Raw genomic sequence first — 23,134 nt, forward strand, 5'->3', positions numbered from 1 at the left:
AGCGTGTCGTGTATACAACTAGCGTATTATATACGCGAAGATGGATATAACAATAAAAATGAATACTACTCTCTGATTGGCTAAAAATAATACTATAAGGTGATTGGTTTATTTTTAAAGTTTTATATTTTATAAATATTATAAATTAAAATACCCAAATAACATTTTAAACATTTATGTTACAATCCCCGTAACGTACACATCTGTGTGATTATATTTACAAAAAAAAATATTAATTAAATAAATTTATTCGCTATGTCTGGACGAGGTAAAGGTGGTAAAGTAAAGGGAAAGGCAAAGTCAAGATCAAGCCGAGCAGGATTACAATTTCCTGTTGGAAGAATTCACAGATTATTACGAAAAGGAAATTATGCTGAACGAGTAGGTGCTGGTGCCCCAGTATATTTGGCTGCTGTTATGGAATATTTGGCTGCAGAAGTTCTCGAGTTAGCTGGTAATGCTGCCCGTGATAACAAAAAAACACGTATCATTCCACGTCATTTACAATTGGCAATTCGTAATGATGAAGAATTAAATAAATTATTATCTGGTGTAACAATTGCTCAAGGTGGTGTATTACCAAACATTCAAGCAGTGTTATTACCAAAGAAAACTGAAAAGAAAGCATAAATTAAAAACATTGCATTAATTTTTATAATAATAATACATCGATCATAGGCCTTTTAATAAAAGGCCACAAATTTATTTAAAATAAGAGTAAAAATTATTTTTATAAATAATATATTATAATATTTTTTTAAAGAATCAATTTAAATAATTATAAATTAATGATTCTTTTTTTTTTTTTCTTTTTTTATATGTTATTATGGAAATAATTCATCATATTATGATGACATTTAGGTAACATATTATAAGAATATTCATAAAATATTATCAAAATAATATTGTATTATGATGATATTTAGACAAAATATTATAAGAATATACACAAAATATTATCAAAATAATATCATTAGATAACAAAACTGTTCATGATACTCATACCTTTACTAGAGATAAAAGTATCAGGATGAACTTGTATTAATACATATTATCACAACATCACAAAATATTTTTTAAAAGGAAAAATTTTTTTAAAATTATTATAAAATTTGATTGAATTAAATTTCAATTTATTTTTTTAATAATTAAAGAAAAAAAAAAAACAAAGCATATAAACTTTCTATTGAAAATGTTATTTTAAACTAGATGGCCAAGTGAACTTCGTTACACAAACAATATATGACGTATTCGTTATTTAAATAATCAGTATCCTTTGATATTATATCAATACGTTACTCTCTTCTTTTGATACATATTAATAAAATTTCAATTTATAAGATTTTATGTCAATTATATAAATAATATTATAAATTTTCTAAATACATAAGTTAAGTAACAAAAAATTTGAATAACAAGATAAATTTATATATTATGTTTTAATACTCGATACTATAATATATCGCATCCGTTACCAATTATTCGGTATCCTTTGATTTATACACAGAATGAACTAAAAATATATATCAAATTTATTTTATTTATTTATATATTTAATATTATTATTATTATTTTATATTACAAAGTTTCTTAACGAAGCTTACAATGATTTCTCATATCGTACTTAACAAAATTATTTAGATCATATAAAATTTAAATTGTTAAAAAATTTGTATATTTATTATTATTATTATTTATTTTTATTAAAATTACATAACATAAAATTAATAATATTTTAATAATTATATAAATTAATTCTTATTTAAAATAATCTTATATTAATCTCAACAAATACTCTAATAATATATTTTGTCATAAATTTTTTTATATTTAAAATAAATATTATAATATATAAATACTTATATCAGTATAAAATTTCTTTATATAATTATGAAAAAATTAATTTAATAGTTAATTATTGATATTAATGCATAAATAAAAGTATTTTCTAATGAAATATATTTTGTCAATGTTCGATTAACACATTTCATAATAATACGTTTTCATTATTGACAAAAAAAGTTTTTCTAAAAATGAAATCTTATACTATAATATATATATTTATATATTAAATTTTTTAATTATTTATATACTAATAATTTATAATAAATCGATATTAAATAAAAAATAAAAATATATACTTTTTAAGTTTACCTTAAAAATATTATTGTTTTGTATGATTGAAATAATTAATATTAAACTATGTTTATTAATAATTGTTAATAAAAAAATTAAATATATTTTAATTTATAAAATAAATATTATTATTAAATTTATAATTTATTATTTTATATATTATAGAAATTGAAAAAATAAATCATGTTTACTACGACAGTAAATTAGAAATACTATTTAATTTTTATGTGTTTTCTACATGGTACTTTGACTTACATAGGGACTTATATTATTGTGAATAATGATATAATTGAAAACCTTTATTTTTTATTTGATAGAATTATTATATTTTATCATTTAAATATTTATAATAAATACATTATTTTTATAAAGTAAAAAAATATGGCCGAAGAAAATTCTACAGCTGTTGCAGCAACTGCGGTTACTGCTGCTTCTACAACACCAACAAAAAAAGCAACAGCTTCTGGTGCTAAACGTACAAAACAACATTCAAAACCAACACATCCACGTACATCAGAAATGGTTGTTAACGCAATTAAAAATTTAAAAGAACGTGGTGGTTCATCATTACAAGCAATTAAAAAATATTTAGCTGCAAATTATAAAGTGGATTCTGATAAAATTTCACCATTTATTAAAAAATATTTAAAAGCTGCTGTAACTGAGGGAGCCTTGGTACAAACTAAAGGTAAAGGTGCATCTGGTTCATTCAAATTGGCTGCTTCCGCTTCATCTAATTCTTCAGCTAAATCAAAAGTATCCAAAAAAGAAAGTGGAGCAAAAGGTTCAGCAAAGAGTGCTAAAAGTAAACGGGCACCAAAAGAAAAGAAAGCCACAACTACATCATTGGCAGCCAAAAAGCCTAAAGCAAAAAAAGCGACTCCATCATCATCAACTGCTGCTAAAAAAGTTACTGCAAAATCATCAGCGGCATCAAAAAAAGCACCAGTTAAAGCAAAACCAGCAAAAAGTACAAAATCCGCTGCCAAAAGTAGCCCTGCTCGTAAACCGAAAGCACCAAAAGCTAAGAAAGCTTCTGTTGCCAAATCATCTCCTACAAAAATTAAAAAAGCAGCACCAAAAAAGAAATGATCTGTTACTTTAATAATATATTGAAATATTTCATTATTTTTGCTAAAAAATGAAAATAACATAGGCCTTAATACAGGCCACAAATTAATATTTGATAAGAGTAAATTATTTTTTGTATAAATATTTTATAAAATAATAGTTAAGAAACATTTGCCACAGTCAGTACCACGGATGGGTGACCGCTTGAGAATACTGTGTGCGGTTGCATTTTTATTTAAAATATATGGTATAATAAATAAGTATATATTTAAATTGATTACTTCATTGAAAATTTTAATAATATACTTTAATATTAATGATATTTATGAAAAATATATATTTGTAAAAATTTTCATTTATTACTGGCAACAGCCATACCACGTTGAAAACACCGGTTCTCGTCCGATCACCGAAGTTAAGCAACATTGGGCACAGTCAGTACTTGGATGGGTGACCGCTTGGGAACACTGTGTGCGGTTGCCTTTTTATATTAAAAATATAAATTATTTTTCTTCTTTTCTTTTTTTTTACACACCATATATAAATATATGTTATTTAGAAATGTAAACCTTTTATATTATTCGTCAACAAATAAATATTATTTTTTGTATAAAATTTTATTGCATTTATAACTCATATCATGGTTACTTTAAAGCGAGAAGTTTTTTTAATATTTCAAATGAATATAAAATAATATAAATTTTATGAAATTTATTTATTTTTAGAAATAGCAATCGCTTATAATTATAACAAAATTTTAATAATGTTTAATTTTATTTCAATAATTTATATATATATATATATATATATTTTTTAATAAAAATAATATACTCTTATTTAATAATATATGTTGGTCCTATATATAGGACTGAAAATATTTCTTATTTGTTTTTTTTTTTTTTAAATTGTCATTTAAAACGCTTATGCACGTTCTCCACGAATACGTCTTGCCAATTGTATATCCTTAGGCATAATTGTAACACGCTTTGCATGAATTGCGCATAAATTGGTATCTTCAAATAAACCTACTAAATAGGCTTCACTAGCTTCTTGTAATGCCATAACAGCTGAACTTTGGAAACGTAAATCGGTTTTAAAATCTTGTGCAATTTCACGTACTAAACGTTGGAATGGTAATTTACGAATTAACAATTCAGTACTTTTTTGATAACGACGAATTTCTCGTAAAGCTACTGTACCAGGACGATATCTGTGTGGTTTTTTTACTCCACCAGTTGCTGGTGCACTTTTACGTGCAGCTTTCGTTGCTAATTGTTTTCTTGGTGCTTTACCACCAGTTGATTTACGTGCAGTTTGCTTGGTTCTAGCCATTTTCAAATAATAATGTTTTTACAAAAAAACACACAATTTTAAAAATTATATTCGACAATTTGATACTACAAAGTCAAATGTTTAAATGCGAAATAAATGTGTTGTATTTATATTTATATGAAATTTCAAAATTTTTGTTGTCATATCCTATTGGATAGCTATCAGAGTATGGACTAATCAAATTGTATAGGCGTGGCTTAAAAAATCTTTAATGCTTTATATAAAAAGGCACAATTGTACCGGCGCTCACATACATTACAATACTTGTGAGGTTAACACACGTGTTATCCGTTCGTTAAAATATTGTAAATAATTTTTTATTAAAATGACTGGCAGAGGAAAAGGTGGAAAGGGTCTTGGAAAAGGGGGTGCAAAACGTCATAGAAAAGTTTTGCGTGATAATATCCAAGGTATTACAAAACCTGCAATTCGTCGTTTAGCACGACGAGGTGGAGTAAAACGTATCTCTGGTTTAATTTATGAAGAAACACGTGGTGTACTTAAAGTATTCCTTGAAAATGTTATTCGGGATGCTGTTACATATACTGAACACGCAAAACGTAAAACAGTTACAGCTATGGATGTTGTATATGCATTAAAACGACAAGGTCGTACTTTGTATGGTTTTGGAGGTTAAGAAAATATAATAATTTACTTAAAATATTTAGTAAATTTATTAAAGAATATTTAATACATCCGATAAATTTAAACAGGCTTTCCTTTTTGGGAAGCCACTAATTTTATTTATATAAGAGTAAATAAATTTGTTAATAAATATAACATATTATATAATTTGTTTACAACAAATTATTTTGTTTATAACATACATTACCAAATATTTTTATTTTTTTTTTTTTTTTTTATTGTAATATATCTGCAATAATAAATTATAATTTGTATATTATCTATTTTATTTTACAATAACTTATTGAATTTTTGAAAAAATTTTATTATAAATTAATATACTATTATATTTTTTATATATACAAGTTAAGAGTAACAAGTATCGATAGGAGATTATCGAATTTATAACTAATAAAACATTTCGCCTTAATCAAAGAAAATAAAGATTTTGCTATACCATTTTTTATACTTTCAATAAATAATTTATTATTAAATTTTTATTATTTCATTTATTTTTTAAAATTATTAAAAATATTTTTCTAATAATTATAAGCGTACATAAACAAGTAGTAAATGTAAAATGAAAATAATAAAGGTAATGTAATGCATTTGCATTACACTGATTTACGATATATATTCCGCGATATCCTTTATTATATTTAAAATTAATAATATTGATATACTAATAATAGATATATTCAAGCTATTAATATATAAAATTTTATATTAAATATGATATTAATAATTGTTTATTTTATTTTTTTGTATATATAAAAATAATTTACTCTTATTTAAAAAATTTGATGGCTCTCTTAAAAAGAGAGCCGTTTTTATATGTTGATGTATTTTTATGTTATCAATTAAATAATATTTTCGATTTATTTATTTTGAACTTGTATATTTTGTAACAGCTTTAGTACCTTCACTAACAGCGTGCTTTGCCAATTCACCAGGTAATAATAATCGAACTGCGGTTTGAATTTCCCGACTTGTGATTGTTGAACGTTTATTATAATGTGCTAAACGTGATGCTTCAGCAGCAATACGTTCAAAAATATCATTAACAAAACTGTTCATGATACTCATAGCTTTACTAGAGATACCAGTATCAGGATGCACTTGTTTTAATACTTTGTAAATGTAAATTGCATATGATTCCTTGCGCTTCCTCTTCTTTTTCTTATCACTCTTTGATATATTTTTTTGAGCTTTGCCAGCTTTTTTTGCTGCTTTTCCACTTGTTTTTGGTGGCATTGTTACAAACAATTAATATACACAGATAGTTACAGAACACCAGTCAGTATATGTATGAGCGTGTCGTGTATACAACTAGCGTATTATATACGCGAAGATGGATATAACAATAAAAATGAATACTACTCTCTGATTGGCTAAAAATAATACTATAAGGTGATTGGTTTATTTTTAAAGTTTTATATTTTATAAATATTATAAATTAAAATACCCAAATAACATTTTAAACATTTATGTTACAATCCCCGTAACGTACACATCTGTGTGATTATATTTACAAAAAAAAATATTAATTAAATAAATTTATTCGCTATGTCTGGACGAGGTAAAGGTGGTAAAGTAAAGGGAAAGGCAAAGTCAAGATCAAGCCGAGCAGGATTACAATTTCCTGTTGGAAGAATTCACAGATTATTACGAAAAGGAAATTATGCTGAACGAGTAGGTGCTGGTGCCCCAGTATATTTGGCTGCTGTTATGGAATATTTGGCTGCAGAAGTTCTCGAGTTAGCTGGTAATGCTGCCCGTGATAACAAAAAAACACGTATCATTCCACGTCATTTACAATTGGCAATTCGTAATGATGAAGAATTAAATAAATTATTATCTGGTGTAACAATTGCTCAAGGTGGTGTATTACCAAACATTCAAGCAGTGTTATTACCAAAGAAAACTGAAAAGAAAGCATAAATTAAAAACATTGCATTAATTTTTATAATAATAATACATCGATCATAGGCCTTTTAATAAAAGGCCACAAATTTATTTAAAATAAGAGTAAAAATTATTTTTATAAATAATATATTATAATATTTTTTTAAAGAATCAATTTAAATAATTATAAATTAATGATTCTTTTTTTTTTTTTCTTTTTTTATATGTTATTATGGAAATAATTCATCATATTATGATGACATTTAGGTAACATATTATAAGAATATTCATAAAATATTATCAAAATAATATTGTATTATGATGATATTTAGACAAAATATTATAAGAATATACACAAAATATTATCAAAATAATATCATTAGATAACAAAACTGTTCATGATACTCATACCTTTACTAGAGATAAAAGTATCAGGATGCACTTGTATTAATACATATTATCACAACATCACAAAATATTTTTTAAAAGGAAAAATTTTTTTAAAATTATTATAAAATTTGATTGAATTAAATTTCAATTTATTTTTTTAATAATTAAAGAAAAAAAAAAAACAAAGCATATAAACTTTCTATTGAAAATGTTATTTTAAACTAGATGGCCAAGTGAACTTCGTTACACAAACAATATATGACGTATTCGTTATTTAAATAATCAGTATCCTTTGATATTATATCAATACGTTACTCTCTTCTTTTGATACATATTAATAAAATTTCAATTTATAAGATTTTATGTCAATTATATAAATAATATTATAAATTTTCTAAATACATAAGTTAAGTAACAAAAAATTTGAATAACAAGATAAATTTATATATTATGTTTTAATACTCGATACTATAATATATCGCATCCGTTACCAATTATTCGGTATCCTTTGATTTATACACAGAATGAACTAAAAATATATATCAAATTTATTTTATTTATTTATATATTTAATATTATTATTATTATTTTATATTACAAAGTTTCTTAACGAAGCTTACAATGATTTCTCATATCGTACTTAACAAAATTATTTAGATCATATAAAATTTAAATTGTTAAAAAATTTGTATATTTATTATTATTATTATTTATTTTTATTAAAATTACATAACATAAAATTAATAATATTTTAATAATTATATAAATTAATTCTTATTTAAAATAATCTTATATTAATCTCAACAAATACTCTAATAATATATTTTGTCATAAATTTTTTTATATTTAAAATAAATATTATAATATATAAATACTTATATCAGTATAAAATTTCTTTATATAATTATGAAAAAATTAATTTAATAGTTAATTATTGATATTAATGCATAAATAAAAGTATTTTCTAATGAAATATATTTTGTCAATGTTCGATTAACACATTTCATAATAATACGTTTTCATTATTGACAAAAAAAGTTTTTCTAAAAATGAAATCTTATACTATAATATATATATTTATATATTAAATTTTTTAATTATTTATATACTAATAATTTATAATAAATCGATATTAAATAAAAAATAAAAATATATACTTTTTAAGTTTACCTTAAAAATATTATTGTTTTGTATGATTGAAATAATTAATATTAAACTATGTTTATTAATAATTGTTAATAAAAAAATTAAATATATTTTAATTTATAAAATAAATATTATTATTAAATTTATAATTTATTATTTTATATATTATAGAAATTGAAAAAATAAATCATGTTTACTACGACAGTAAATTAGAAATACTATTTAATTTTTATGTGTTTTCTACATGGTACTTTGACTTACATAGGGACTTATATTATTGTGAATAATGATATAATTGAAAACCTTTATTTTTTATTTGATAGAATTATTATATTTTATCATTTAAATATTTATAATAAATACATTATTTTTATAAAGTAAAAAAATATGGCCGAAGAAAATTCTACAGCTGTTGCAGCAACTGCGGTTACTGCTGCTTCTACAACACCAACAAAAAAAGCAACAGCTTCTGGTGCTAAACGTACAAAACAACATTCAAAACCAACACATCCACGTACATCAGAAATGGTTGTTAACGCAATTAAAAATTTAAAAGAACGTGGTGGTTCATCATTACAAGCAATTAAAAAATATTTAGCTGCAAATTATAAAGTGGATTCTGATAAAATTTCACCATTTATTAAAAAATATTTAAAAGCTGCTGTAACTGAGGGAGCCTTGGTACAAACTAAAGGTAAAGGTGCATCTGGTTCATTCAAATTGGCTGCTTCCGCTTCATCTAATTCTTCAGCTAAATCAAAAGTATCCAAAAAAGAAAGTGGAGCAAAAGGTTCAGCAAAGAGTGCTAAAAGTAAACGGGCACCAAAAGAAAAGAAAGCCACAACTACATCATTGGCAGCCAAAAAGCCTAAAGCAAAAAAAGCGACTCCATCATCATCAACTGCTGCTAAAAAAGTTACTGCAAAATCATCAGCGGCATCAAAAAAAGCACCAGTTAAAGCAAAACCAGCAAAAAGTACAAAATCCGCTGCCAAAAGTAGCCCTGCTCGTAAACCGAAAGCACCAAAAGCTAAGAAAGCTTCTGTTGCCAAATCATCTCCTACAAAAATTAAAAAAGCAGCACCAAAAAAGAAATGATCTGTTACTTTAATAATATATTGAAATATTTCATTATTTTTGCTAAAAAATGAAAATAACATAGGCCTTAATACAGGCCACAAATTAATATTTGATAAGAGTAAATTATTTTTTGTATAAATATTTTATAAAATAATAGTTAAGAAACATTTGCCACAGTCAGTACCACGGATGGGTGGCCACTTGAGAATACTGTGTGCGGTTGCATTTTTATTTAAAATATATGGTATAATAAATAAGTATATATTTAAATTGATTACTTCATTGAAAATTTTAATAATATACTTTAATATTAATGATATTTATGAAAAATATATATTTGTAAAAATTTTCATTTATTACTGGCAACAGCCATACCACGTTGAAAACACCGGTTCTCGTCCGATCACCGAAGTTAAGCAACATTGGGCACAGTCAGTACTTGGATGGGTGACCGCTTGGGAACACTGTGTGCGGTTGCCTTTTTATATTAAAAATATAAATTATTTTTCTTCTTTTCTTTTTTTTTACACACCATATATAAATATATGTTATTTAGAAATGTAAACCTTTTATATTATTCGTCAACAAATAAATATTATTTTTTGTATAAAATTTTATTGCATTTATAACTCATATCATGGTTACTTTAAAGCGAGAAGTTTTTTTAATATTTCAAATGAATATAAAATAATATAAATTTTATGAAATTTATTTATTTTTAGAAATAGCAATCGCTTATAATTATAACAAAATTTTAATAATGTTTAATTTTATTTCAATAATTTATATATATATATATATATATATATTTTTTAATAAAAATAATATACTCTTATTTAATAATATATGTTGGTCCTATATATAGGACCGAAAATATTTCTTATTTGTTTTTTTTTTTTTTAAATTGTCATTTAAAACGCTTATGCACGTTCTCCACGAATACGTCTTGCCAATTGTATATCCTTAGGCATAATTGTAACACGCTTTGCATGAATTGCGCATAAATTGGTATCTTCAAATAAACCTACTAAATAGGCTTCACTAGCTTCTTGTAATGCCATAACAGCTGAACTTTGAAAACGTAAATCGGTTTTAAAATCTTGTGCAATTTCACGTACTAAACGTTGGAATGGTAATTTACGAATTAACAATTCAGTACTTTTTTGATAACGACGAATTTCTCGTAAAGCTACTGTACCAGGACGATATCTGTGTGGTTTTTTTACTCCACCAGTTGCTGGTGCACTTTTACGTGCAGCTTTCGTTGCTAATTGTTTTCTTGGTGCTTTACCACCAGTTGATTTACGTGCAGTTTGCTTGGTTCTAGCCATTTTCAAATAATAATGTTTTTACAAAAAAACACACAATTTTAAAAATTATATTCGACAATTTGATACTACAAAGTCAAATGTTTAAATGCGAAATAAATGTGTTGTATTTATATTTATATGAAATTTCAAAATTTTTGTTGTCATATCCTATTGGATAGCTATCAGAGTATGGACTAATCAAATTGTATAGGCGTGGCTTAAAAAATCTTTAATGCTTTATATAAAAAGGCACAATTGTACCGGCGCTCACATACATTACAATACTTGTGAGGTTAACACACGTGTTATCCGTTCGTTAAAATATTGTAAATAATTTTTTATTAAAATGACTGGCAGAGGAAAAGGTGGAAAGGGTCTTGGAAAAGGGGGTGCAAAACGTCATAGAAAAGTTTTGCGTGATAATATCCAAGGTATTACAAAACCTGCAATTCGTCGTTTAGCACGACGAGGTGGAGTAAAACGTATCTCTGGTTTAATTTATGAAGAAACACGTGGTGTACTTAAAGTATTCCTTGAAAATGTTATTCGGGATGCTGTTACATATACTGAACACGCAAAACGTAAAACAGTTACAGCTATGGATGTTGTATATGCATTAAAACGACAAGGTCGTACTTTGTATGGTTTTGGAGGTTAAGAAAATATAATAATTTACTTAAAATATTTAGTAAATTTATTAAAGAATATTTAATACATCCGATAAATTTAAACAGGCTTTCCTTTTTGGGAAGCCACTAATTTTATTTATATAAGAGTAAATAAATTTGTTAATAAATATAACATATTATATAATTTGTTTACAACAAATTATTTTGTTTATAACATACATTACCAAATATTTTTATTTTTTTTTTTTTTTTTTATTGTAATATATCTGCAATAATAAATTATAATTTGTATATTATCTATTTTATTTTACAATAACTTATTGAATTTTTGAAAAAATTTTATTATAAATTAATATACTATTATATTTTTTATATATACAAGTTAAGAGTAACAAGTATCGATAGGAGATTATCGAATTTATAACTAATAAAACATTTCGCCTTAATCAAAGAAAATAAAGATTTTGCTATACCATTTTTTATACTTTCAATAAATAATTTATTATTAAATTTTTATTATTTCATTTATTTTTTAAAATTATTAAAAATATTTTTCTAATAATTATAAGCGTACATAAACAAGTAGTAAATGTAAAATGAAAATAATAAAGGTAATGTAATGCATTTGCATTACACTGATTTACGATATATATTCCGCGATATCCTTTATTATATTTAAAATTAATAATATTGATATACTAATAATAGATATATTCAAGCTATTAATATATAAAATTTTATATTAAATATGATATTAATAATTGTTTATTTTATTTTTTTGTATATATAAAAATAATTTACTCTTATTTAAAAAATTTGATGGCTCTCTTAAAAAGAGAGCCATTTTTATATGTTGATGTATTTTTATGTTATCAATTAAATAATATTTTCGATTTATTTATTTTGAACTTGTATATTTTGTAACAGCTTTAGTACCTTCACTAACAGCGTGCTTTGCCAATTCACCAGGTAATAATAATCGAACTGCGGTTTGAATTTCCCGACTTGTGATTGTTGAACGTTTATTATAATGTGCTAAACGTGATGCTTCAGCAGCAATACGTTCAAAAATATCATTAACAAAACTGTTCATGATACTCATAGCTTTACTAGAGATACCAGTATCAGGATGCACTTGTTTTAATACTTTGTAAATGTAAATTGCATATGATTCCTTGCGCTTCCTCTTCTTTTTCTTATCACTCTTTGATATATTTTTTTGAGCTTTGCCAGCTTTTTTTGCTGCTTTTCCACTTGTTTTTGGTGGCATTGTTACAAACAATTAATATACACAGATAGTTACAGAACACCAGTCAGTATATGTATGAGCGTGTCGTGTATACAACTAGCGTATTATATACGCGAAGATGGATATAACAATAAAAATGAATACTACTCTCTGATTGGCTAAAAATAATACTATAAGGTGATTGGTTTATTTTTAAAGTTTTATATTTTATAAATATTATAAATTAAAATACCCAAATAACATTTTAAACATTTATGTTACAATCCCCGTAACGTACACATCTGTGTGATTATATTTACAAAAAAAAATATTAATTAAATAAATTTATTCGCTATGTCTGGACGAGGTAAAGGTGGTAAAGTAAAGGGAAAGGCAAAGTCAAGATCAAGCCGAGCAGGATTACAATTTCCTGTTGGAAGAATTCACAGATTATTACGAAAAGGAAATTATGCTGAACGAGTAGGTGCTGGTGCCCCAGTATATTTGGCTGCTGTTATGGAATATTTGGCTGCAGAAGTTCTCGAGTTAGCTGGTAATGCTGCCCGTGATAACAAAAAAACACGTATCATTCCACGTCATTTACAATTGGCAATTCGTAATGATGAAGAATTAAATAAATTATTATCTGGTGTAACAATTGCTCAAGGTGGTGTATTACCAAACATTCAAGCAGTGTTATTACCAAAGAAAACTGAAAAGAAAGCATAAATTAAAAACATTGCATTAATTTTTATAATAATAATACATCGATCATAGGCCTTTTAATAAAAGGCCACAAATTTATTTAAAATAAGAGTAAAAATTATTTTTATAAATAATATATTATAATATTTTTTTAAAGAATCAATTTAAATAATTATAAATTAATGATTCTTTTTTTTTTTTTTCTTTTTTTATATGTTATTATGGAAATAATTCATCATATTATGATGACATTTAGGTAACATATTATAAGAATATTCATAAAATATTATCAAAATAATATTGTATTATGATGATATTTAGACAAAATATTATAAGAATATACACAAAATATTATCAAAATAATATCATTAGATAACAAAACTGTTCATGATACTCATACCTTTACTAGAGATAAAAGTATCAGGATGCACTTGTATTAATACATATTATCACAACATCACAAAATATTTTTTAAAAGGAAAAATTTTTTTAAAATTATTATAAAATTTGATTGAATTAAATTTCAATTTATTTTTTTAATAATTAAAGAAAAAAAAAAAACAAAGCATATAAACTTTCTATTGAAAATGTTATTTTAAACTAGATGGCCAAGTGAACTTCGTTACACAAACAATATATGACGTATTCGTTATTTAAATAATCAGTATCCTTTGATATTATATCAATACGTTACTCTCTTCTTTTGATACATATTAATAAAATTTCAATTTATAAGATTTTATGTCAATTATATAAATAATATTATAAATTTTCTAAATACATAAGTTAAGTAACAAAAAATTTGAATAACAAGATAAATTTATATATTATGTTTTAATACTCGATACTATAATATATCGCATCCGTTACCAATTATTCGGTATCCTTTGATTTATACACAGAATGAACTAAAAATATATATCAAATTTATTTTATTTATTTATATATTTAATATTATTATTATTATTTTATATTACAAAGTTTCTTAACGAAGCTTACAATGATTTCTCATATCGTACTTAACAAAATTATTTAGATCATATAAAATTTAAATTGTTAAAAAATTTGTATATTTATTATTATTATTATTTATTTTTATTAAAATTACATAACATAAAATTAATAATATTTTAATAATTATATAAATTAATTCTTATTTAAAATAATCTTATATTAATCTCAACAAATACTCTAATAATATATTTTGTCATAAATTTTTTTATATTTAAAATAAATATTATAATATATAAATACTTATATCAGTATAAAATTTCTTTATATAATTATGAAAAAATTAATTTAATAGTTAATTATTGATATTAATGCATAAATAAAAGTATTTTCTAATGAAATATATTTTGTCAATGTTCGATTAACACATTTCATAATAATACGTTTTCATTATTGACAAAAAAAGTTTTTCTAAAAATGAAATCTTATACTATAATATATATATTTATATATTAAATTTTTTAATTATTTATATACTAATAATTTATAATAAATCGATATTAAATAAAAAATAAAAATATATACTTTTTAAGTTTACCTTAAAAATATTATTGTTTTGTATGATTGAAATAATTAATATTAAACTATGTTTATTAATAATTGTTAATAAAAAAATTAAATATATTTTAATTTATAAAATAAATATTATTATTAAATTTATAATTTATTATTTTATATATTATAGAAATTGAAAAAATAAATCATGTTTACTACGACAGTAAATTAGAAATACTATTTAATTTTTATGTGTTTTCTACATGGTACTTTGACTTACATAGGGACTTATATTATTGTGAATAATGATATAATTGAAAACCTTTATTTTTTATTTGATAGAATTATTATATTTTATCATTTAAATATTTATAATAAATACATTATTTTTATAAAGTAAAAAAATATGGCCGAAGAAAATTCTACAGCTGTTGCAGCAACTGCGGTTACTGCTGCTTCTACAACACCAACAAAAAAAGCAACAGCTTCTGGTGCTAAACGTACAAAACAACATTCAAAACCAACACATCCACGTACATCAGAAATGGTTGTTAACGCAATTAAAAATTTAAAAGAACGTGGTGGTTCATCATTACAAGCAATTAAAAAATATTTAGCTGCAAATTATAAAGTGGATTCTGATAAAATTTCACCATTTATTAAAAAATATTTAAAAGCTGCTGTAACTGAGGGAGCCTTGGTACAAACTAAAGGTAAAGGTGCATCTGGTTCATTCAAATTGGCTGCTTCCGCTTCATCTAATTCTTCAGCTAAATCAAAAGTATCCAAAAAAGAAAGTGGAGCAAAAGGTTCAGCAAAGAGTGCTAAAAGTAAACGGGCACCAAAAGAAAAGAAAGCCACAACTACATCATTGGCAGCCAAAAAGCCTAAAGCAAAAAAAGCGACTCCATCATCATCAACTGCTGCTAAAAAAGTTACTGCAAAATCATCAGCGGCATCAAAAAAAGCACCAGTTAAAGCAAAACCAGCAAAAAGTACAAAATCCGCTGCCAAAAGTAGCCCTGCTCGTAAACCGAAAGCACCAAAAGCTAAGAAAGCTTCTGTTGCCAAATCATCTCCTACAAAAATTAAAAAAGCAGCACCAAAAAAGAAATGATCTGTTACTTTAATAATATATTGAAATATTTCATTATTTTTGCTAAAAAATGAAAATAACATAGGCCTTAATACAGGCCACAAATTAATATTTGATAAGAGTAAATTATTTTTTGTATAAATATTTTATAAAATAATAGTTAAGAAACATTTGCCACAGTCAGTACCACGGATGGGTGGCCACTTGAGAATACTGTGTGCGGTTGCATTTTTATTTAAAATATATGGTATAATAAATAAGTATATATTTAAATTGATTACTTCATTGAAAATTTTAATAATATACTTTAATATTAATGATATTTATGAAAAATATATATTTGTAAAAATTTTCATTTATTACTGGCAACAGCCATACCACGTTGAAAACACCGGTTCTCGTCCGATCACCGAAGTTAAGCAACATTGGGCACAGTCAGTACTTGGATGGGTGACCGCTTGGGAACACTGTGTGCGGTTGCCTTTTTATATTAAAAATATAAATTATTTTTCTTCTTTTCTTTTTTTTTACACACCATATATAAATATATGTTATTTAGAAATGTAAACCTTTTATATTATTCGTCAACAAATAAATATTATTTTTTGTATAAAATTTTATTGCATTTATAACTCATATCATGGTTACTTTAAAGCGAGAAGTTTTTTTAATATTTCAAATGAATATAAAATAATATAAATTTTATGAAATTTATTTATTTTTAGAAATAGCAATCGCTTATAATTATAACAAAATTTTAATAATGTTTAATTTTATTTCAATAATTTATATATATATATATATATATATATTTTTTAATAAAAATAATATACTCTTATTTAATAATATATGTTGGTCCTATATATAGGACCGAAAATATTTCTTATTTGTTTTTTTTTTTTTTAAATTGTCATTTAAAACGCTTATGCACGTTCTCCACGAATACGTCTTGCCAATTGTATATCCTTAGGCATAATTGTAACACGCTTTGCATGAATTGCGCATAAATTGGTATCTTCAAATAAACCTACTAAATAGGCTTCACTAGCTTCTTGTAATGCCATAACAGCTGAACTTTGGAAACGTAAATCGGTTTTAAAATCTTGTGCAATTTCACGTACTAAACGTTGGAATGGTAATTTACGAATTAACAATTCAGTACTTTTTTGATAACGACGAATTTCTCGTAAAGCTACTGTACCAGGACGATATCTGTGTGGTTTTTTTACTCCACCAGTTGCTGGTGCACTTTTACGTGCAGCTTTCGTTGCTAATTGTTTTCTTGGTGCTTTACCACCAGTTGATTTACGTGCAGTTTGCTTGGTTCTAGCCATTTTCAAATAATAATGTTTTTACAAAAAAACACACAATTTTAAAAATTATATTCGACAATTTGATACTACAAAGTCAAATGTTTAAATGCGAAATAAATGTGTTGTATTTATATTTATATGAAATTTCAAAATTTTTGTTGTCATATCCTATTGGATAGCTATCAGAGTATGGACTAATCAAATTGTATAGGCGTGGCTTAAAAAATCTTTAATGCTTTATATAAAAAGGCACAATTGTACCGGCGCTCACATACATTACAATACTTGTGAGGTTAACACACGTGTTATCCGTTCGTTAAAATATTGTAAATAATTTTTTATTAAAATGACTGGCAGAGGAAAAGGTGGAAAGGGTCTTGGAAAAGGGGGTGCAAAACGTCATAGAAAAGTTTTGCGTGATAATATCCAAGGTATTACAAAACCTGCAATTCGTCGTTTAGCACGACGAGGTGGAGTAAAACGTATCTCTGGTTTAATTTATGAAGAAACACGTGGTGTACTTAAAGTATTCCTTGAAAATGTTATTCGGGATGCTGTTACATATACTGAACACGCAAAACGTAAAACAGTTACAGCTATGGATGTTGTATATGCATTAAAACGACAAGGTCGTACTTTGTATGGTTTTGGAGGTTAAGAAAATATAATAATTTACTTAAAATATTTAGTAAATTTATTAAAGAATATTTAATACATCCGATAAATTTAAACAGGCTTTCCTTTTTGGGAAGCCACTAATTTTATTTATATAAGAGTAAATAAATTTGTTAATAAATATAACATATTATATAATTTGTTTACAACAAATTATTTTGTTTATAACATACATTACCAAATATTTTTATTTATTTTTTTTTTTTTTATTGTAATATATCTGCAATAATAAATTATAATTTGTATATTATCTATTTTATTTTACAATAACTTATTGAATTTTTGAAAAAATTTTATTATAAATTAATATACTATTATATTTTTTATATATACAAGTTAAGAGTAACAAGTATCGATAGGAGATTATCGAATTTATAACTAATAAAACATTTCGCCTTAATCAAAGAAAATAAAGATTTTGCTATACCATTTTTTATACTTTCAATAAATAATTTATTATTAAATTTTTATTATTTCATTTATTTTTTAAAATTATTAAAAATATTTTTCTAATAATTATAAGCGTACATAAACAAGTAGTAAATGTAAAATGAAAATAATAAAGGTAATGTAATGCATTTGCATTACACTGATTTACGATATATATTCCGCGATATCCTTTATTATATTTAAAATTAATAATATTGATATACTAATAATAGATATATTCAAGCTATTAATATATAAAATTTTATATTAAATATGATATTAATAATTGTTTATTTTATTTTTTTGTATATATAAAAATAATTTACTCTTATTTAAAAAATTTGATGGCTCTCTTAAAAAGAGAGCCGTTTTTATATGTTGATGTATTTTTATGTTATCAATTAAATAATATTTTCGATTTATTTATTTTGAACTTGTATATTTTGTAACAGCTTTAGTACCTTCACTAACAGCGTGCTTTGCCAATTCACCAGGTAATAATAATCGAACTGCGGTTTGAATTTCCCGACTTGTGATTGTTGAACGTTTATTATAATGTGCTAAACGTGATGCTTCAGCAGCAATACGTTCAAAAATATCATTAACAAAACTGTTCATGATACTCATAGCTTTACTAGAGATACCAGTATCAGGATGCACTTGTTTTAATACTTTGTAAATGTAAATTGCATATGATTCCTTGCGCTTCCTCTTCTTTTTCTTATCACTCTTTGATATATTTTTTTGAGCTTTGCCAGCTTTTTTTGCTGCTTTTCCACTTGTTTTTGGTGGCATTGTTACAAACAATTAATATACACAGATAGTTACAGAACACCAGTCAGTATATGTATGAGCGTGTCGTGTATACAACTAGCGTATTATATACGCGAAGATGGATATAACAATAAAAATGAATACTACTCTCTGATTGGCTAAAAATAATACTATAAGGTGATTGGTTTATTTTTAAAGTTTTATATTTTATAAATATTATAAATTAAAATACCCAAATAACATTTTAAACATTTATGTTACAATCCCCGTAACGTACACATCTGTGTGATTATATTTACAAAAAAAAATATTAATTAAATAAATTTATTCGCTATGTCTGGACGAGGTAAAAATGGTAAAGTAAAGGGAAAGGCAAAGTCAAGATCAAGCCGAGCAGGATTACAATTTCCTGTTGGAAGAATTCACAGATTATTACGAAAAGGAAATTATGCTGAACGAGTAGGTGCTGGTGCCCCAGTATATTTGGCTGCTGTTATGGAATATTTGGCTGCAGAAGTTCTCGAGTTAGCTGGTAATGCTGCCCGTGATAACAAAAAAACACGTATCATTCCACGTCATTTACAATTGGCAATTCGTAATGATGAAGAATTAAATAAATTATTATCTGGTGTAACAATTGCTCAAGGTGGTGTATTACCAAACATTCAAGCAGTGTTATTACCAAAGAAAACTGAAAAGAAAGCATAAATTAAAAACATTGCATTAATTTTTATAATAATAATACATCGATCATAGGCCTTTTAATAAAAGGCCACAAATTTATTTAAAATAAGAGTAAAAATTATTTTTATAAATAATATATTATAATATTTTTTTAAAGAATCAATTTAAATAATTATAAATTAATGATTCTTTTTTTTTTTTTCTTTTTTTATATGTTATTATGGAAATAATTCATCATATTATGATGACATTTAGGTAACATATTATAAGAATATTCATAAAATATTATCAAAATAATATTGTATTATGATGATATTTAGACAAAATATTATAAGAATATACACAAAATATTATCAAAATAATATCATTAGATAACAAAACTGTTCATGATACTCATACCTTTACTAGAGATAAAAGTATCAGGATGCACTTGTATTAATACATATTATCACAACATCACAAAATATTTTTTAAAAGGAAAAATTTTTTTAAAATTATTATAAAATTTGATTGAATTAAATTTCAATTTATTTTTTTAATAATTAAAAAAAAAAAAAAAACAAAGCATATAAACTTTCTATTGAAAATGTTATTTTAAACTAGATGGCCAAGTGAACTTCGTTACACAAACAATATATGACGTATTCGTTATTTAAATAATCAGTATCCTTTGATATTATATCAATACGTTACTCTCTTCTTTTGATACATATTAATAAAATTTCAATTTATAAGATTTTATGTCAATTATATAAATAATATTATAAATTTTCTAAATACATAAGTTAAGTAACAAAAAATTTGAATAACAAGATAAATTTATATATTATGTTTTAATACTCGATACTATAATATATCGCATCCGTTACCAATTATTCGGTATCCTTTGATTTATACACAGAATGAACTAAAAATATATATCAAATTTATTTTATTTATTTATATATTTAATATTATTATTATTATTTTATATTACAAAGTTTCTTAACGAAGCTTACAATGATTTCTCATATCGTACTTAACAAAATTATTTAGATCATATAAAATTTAAATTGTTAAAAAATTTGTATATTTATTATTATTATTATTTATTTTTATTAAAATTACATAACATAAAATTAATAATATTTTAATAATTATATAAATTAATTCTTATTTAAAATAATCTTATATTAATCTCAACAAATACTCTAATAATATATTTTGTCATAAATTTTTTTATATTTAAAATAAATATTATAATATATAAATACTTATATCAGTATAAAATTTCTTTATATAATTATGAAAAAATTAATTTAATAGTTAATTATTGATATTAATGCATAAATAAAAGTATTTTCTAATGAAATATATTTTGTCAATGTTCGATTAACACATTTCATAATAATACGTTTTCATTATTGACAAAAAAAGTTTTTCTAAAAATGAAATCTTATACTATAATATATATATTTATATATTAAATTTTTTAATTATTTATATACTAATAATTTATAATAAATCGATATTAAATAAAAAATAAAAATATATACTTTTTAAGTTTACCTTAAAAATATTATTGTTTTGTATGATTGAAATAATTAATATTAAACTATGTTTATTAATAATTGTTAATAAAAAAATTAAATATATTTTAATTTATAAAATAAATATTATTATTAAATTTATAATTTATTATTTTATATATTATAGAAATTGAAAAAATAAATCATGTTTACTACGACAGTAAATTAGAAATACTATTTAATTTTTATGTGTTTTCTACATGGTACTTTGACTTACATAGGGACTTATATTATTGTGAATAATGATATAATTGAAAACCTTTATTTTTTATTTGATAGAATTATTATATTTTATCATTTAAATATTTATAATAAATACATTATTTTTATAAAGTAAAAAAATATGGCCGAAGAAAATTCTACAGCTGTTGCAGCAACTGCGGTTACTGCTGCTTCTACAACACCAACAAAAAAAGCAACAGCTTCTGGTGCTAAACGTACAAAACAACATTCAAAACCAACACATCCACGTACGTCAGAAATGGTTGTTAACGCAATTAAAAATTTAAAAGAACGTGGTGGTTCATCATTACAAGCAATTAAAAAATATTTAGCTGCAAATTATAAAGTGGATTCTGATAAAATTTCACCATTTATTAAAAAATATTTAAAAGCTGCTGTAACTGAGGGAGCCTTGGTACAAACTAAAGGTAAAGGTGCATCTGGTTCATTCAAATTGGCTGCTTCCGCTTCATCTAATTCTTCAGCTAAATCAAAAGTATCCAAAAAAGAAAGTGGAGCAAAAGGTTCAGCAAAGAGTGCTAAAAGTAAACGGGCACCAAAAGAAAAGAAAGCCACAACTACATCATTGGCAGCCAAAAAGCCTAAAGCAAAAAAAGCGACTCCATCATCATCAACTGCTGCTAAAAAAGTTACTGCAAAATCATCAGCGGCATCAAAAAAAGCACCAGTTAAAGCAAAACCAGCAAAAAGTACAAAATCCGCTGCCAAAAGTAGCCCTGCTCGTAAACCGAAAGCACCAAAAGCTAAGAAAGCTTCTGTTGCCAAATCATCTCCTACAAAAATTAAAAAAGCAGCACCAAAAAAGAAATGATCTGTTACTTTAATAATATATTGAAATATTTCATTATTTTTGCTAAAAAATGAAAATAACATAGGCCTTAATACAGGCCACAAATTAATATTTGATAAGAGTAAATTATTTTTTGTATAAATATTTTATAAAATAATAGTTAAGAAACATTTGCCACAGTCAGTACCACGGATGGGTGGCCACTTGAGAATACTGTGTGCGGTTGCATTTTTATTTAAAATATATGGTATAATAAATAAGTATATATTTAAATTGATTACTTCATTGAAAATTTTAATAATATACTTTAATATTAATGATATTTATGAAAAATATATATTTGTAAAAATTTTCATTTATTACTGGCAACAGCCATACCACGTTGAAAACACCGGTTCTCGTCCGATCACCGAAGTTAAGCAACATTGGGCACAGTCAGTACTTGGATGGGTGACCGCTTGGGAACACTGTGTGCGGTTGCCTTTTTATATTAAAAATAT

The 23,134-nt window shown here is 23.9% G+C and overlaps 4 non-coding genes across 4 annotated transcripts; all 4 read left to right on the plus strand.

Moving 5' to 3' along the window:
- The first annotated feature begins 3,571 nt into the window (after window positions 1-3,571).
- On the plus strand, window positions 3,572-3,690 carry LOC123304270. The gene has a single exon (XR_006536304.1). It is a non-coding gene; the product is annotated as a 5S ribosomal RNA (ribosomal RNA).
- A 6,355-nt stretch (window positions 3,691-10,045) lies between these two features.
- On the plus strand, window positions 10,046-10,164 carry LOC123304271. Its single transcript, XR_006536305.1, has one exon. It is a non-coding gene; the product is annotated as a 5S ribosomal RNA (ribosomal RNA).
- A 6,358-nt stretch (window positions 10,165-16,522) lies between these two features.
- Window positions 16,523-16,641, plus strand: LOC123304272. The gene has a single exon (XR_006536306.1). It is a non-coding gene; the product is annotated as a 5S ribosomal RNA (ribosomal RNA).
- Window positions 16,642-22,998: 6,357 nt separating this feature from the next.
- Window positions 22,999-23,117, plus strand: LOC123304273. The gene has a single exon (XR_006536307.1). It is a non-coding gene; the product is annotated as a 5S ribosomal RNA (ribosomal RNA).
- The last annotated feature ends 17 nt before the right edge of the window (window positions 23,118-23,134 follow it).

This window comes from Chrysoperla carnea (genome assembly GCF_905475395.1).
Source record: "Chrysoperla carnea chromosome X unlocalized genomic scaffold, inChrCarn1.1 SUPER_X_unloc_36, whole genome shotgun sequence".
NCBI lineage: Eukaryota > Metazoa > Arthropoda > Insecta > Neuroptera > Chrysopidae > Chrysoperla > Chrysoperla carnea.